The sequence below is a fragment of the Delphinapterus leucas genome, chromosome 21 (genome assembly GCF_059928025.1).
Source record: "Delphinapterus leucas isolate spDelLeu-1000000601 "Yukka" chromosome 21, BTC_Dleu_Yukka2, whole genome shotgun sequence".
NCBI classification, from domain to species: domain Eukaryota; kingdom Metazoa; phylum Chordata; class Mammalia; order Artiodactyla; family Monodontidae; genus Delphinapterus; species Delphinapterus leucas.
Genome location: NC_143149.1, coordinates 40,435,001 through 40,437,500, shown reverse-complemented (window position 1 = coordinate 40,437,500; position 2,500 = coordinate 40,435,001).

The following is a 2,500-nucleotide window of genomic DNA, read 5'->3' as shown; positions in this document are numbered from 1 at the left end:
CTCGTTGGCGGGCGCGCGTGGGTCCCGGTGGTCGGATTCTTTCTGACCGATGCTTTTCCGAGTCGGACTCCGGAGGTGGGGACCGGGCTGGGCCGCGAGGGGTGACCCGGAGAGAGAGGCACGGGCCCGGGTGCGGTCCCTCGTGGGCTCCGGTCACCTGGGAGGTGCCTCCGTGCGAAAATATTTCCAAGTCCCCCTGGGTCCGGGGACGTGGACGGACCGGGACCCGCTCGCGCGGGTGGCCGGGGAGGGCGCACCCGGCCCTCTAGCGGGCCCACGTCGGTCCCGGTCGGCGGACGCGACTTTTTCTCACCCTCCCCCGCCCCCTCCTCCACCGCGAGTCCCGGCCGGGGTGGGGGTGGCGGTGGGGACGGGCCCGAGCCGTGCTGGGTGGCCCGGATAGGGCGGCCTGGGCCCGGGCGCGGTCCCTCGTGGGCCCCGCGCGTCAGAGGCGGCAGAGTGGGGTATTTCCTTTCCTTTAACCAAGTCTTCGCCCGGGGACTCGGAGGGACCGCGGTACCTGCTCGCGCGGGCGATCCGGGGAGGGCGACCCCGACCCGCTCGCTGCCTCTGCCACGTTTTCCCGCCCCTCCCGCCCCGCCCCGCTTTGCCGCCACGCTCCTCGGGTCGACCAGATGGCCCCGAGAGAGGTCCGGGGCTGGTGTGGATGGGAAAGTGTTGGGGACGGGTGGGCGGACCGAGGTCCCGGGGAGCCCCCCCGAGGTTCGTGGATGGGCCCCGCTGCCGGGCGCCGTGATTTTTTTCGCCTGAAATGGGCCATTTTTGCCACCAGGTAGGTGCTGACACGGCCTCCTCTGGCGTCTGTCGCTGAGGATTCTGGGACTCTGGACGCGCGCAGGGCGCTGGGCTTTGGACCGCCGTCAGGCGCCCGAGCCGGCCCTTGCCACTTGAGCCGCCCGCTTGGGCCTGCGCGCCGGCTCTCGTGTGTGCGCCCGGCTGACCCGACCCGCGGTGCCGCCTCCGGTCTCTGGCTCACCCGAGGGCGGCGGGGCGAGGTGGCGCGTGGGTCTTCTACCCCGTGTGACTCCCCTTCCCCGCCGCAGGCACCCGGTGGTGGCTGAGGCGACCCCACCCCGCAGGCTCCGTGCCACGTGTCAGGCGTTCTCCTCCCGGGGTCGTCGGCCACTGTTTGCCTGAGAGAGAAGCGGGGGGCTGGGTGGCGGCTGAGGCTGAAGCGGGCTCCTCTGGTGAGGGTCCTCGCCGTGCCCCTCCCCCCTCGGGGCCCTTGTGGCCCCTGGCTCTCTGGAGTGACTGATCGATGTGGTGATGTCGCGCTCTCCTGGGCCGGGCCTAAAGTCGCGCCAGACGAGGGACGGACGTTCTTGGCGAACGGGACCGCTCTTCTCGTTCTGTCCGCGGGCCCCTCGCCTCCCTCGTCACGCCCTGCCGGCCTGCCGACGGGTGTGTGGGAGGCAGGGGTGGTGGTCTCCGGCCCTGACCCGCGGTCTCCCGCCTCCTGCCTCACGGCGTGGGCGGGGCCGTGGTCGTCGGACGCAGCAGACGCTCTCGCTTCGCCTCCTTGGCGTGTGCCTCGCGAGCGGTCCTCCCCGCGTCGGTGGGGGGGGCCGTCCCGCCACTGCGCCGCGCGCCCGCTGCTGGCGCGTGAGCGTGACTTGCTTGGTCCTCTGTGGTGCCCCTGGAGAGCTCCAGGCCGTCCCCTCAGGAGCCCGAGGCCGAGCGGTGGGTGTCATTCCCTCTTCCCCGCGTGCTCCTCGGGGTCTCCACCACGGTGGTGTGTCCCGTGAGTGGCTCTCTTGGGGGGGGGGTCGAGGCGGTAAAGGGCGGCGGGGGGCTTGCCTCTGTTTCTCTCCCTCGGTGGGGGACAGGTGCCTGCCACCTCGTCGCCGTCGTCCTCCCACGGTGTGCTGTGGGGGGGGACTGACTGTGGCCAGGCCAACGCCGCGTGTGCTGCCGCCCCCCACCGTGTGTGGGGGGGAGTCACACACGGGCGTGGTTGCGATCGTGTTGGGCCGGGGCCTGCGAGAAGGGGGGCTCCCCCTTCCGGAGCCCGATGGACGAGCCCGGGGGCGGCAGGGGTTGTGCCCCCCCAAGGCTGTGGCCGCGAACGCGCCAGTGGGCCGTGTGCTTACCCGTACCGCAGACCCCCCCAACCCTCCCACGGCCAGTCGTGGACTGGGGCAGCTCGTGGAGCGCCTCCGTGGGCCCGAAGGGCAGAGACGGTGGGTGGGGGATGACGCACCCTCGGTGAGAAAGCCTTCTCTAGCGATCCGAGAGGGAGCCTTGGGGTACCGGACCCCCCAGCCGCTGCCCCTCCCAAGCGTGCGGTGGCCACGGTGGCCACTGCCGGAGCACGTGGGCAGCAGAGGCCCTCGCCCTCGCGGGAGGGCTTGCGCCGGCCCCGCGGTGGGGGCCGAGCGCCGCTCTTTGCCTACCGCGGCCCGCGCCTCCCCCCTCTGAGTCGGGGGAGGGTCCCGCCAGGCCGGCGTCCGGTGCGGGGCCGCGCGTGCGCGTGCGCGTG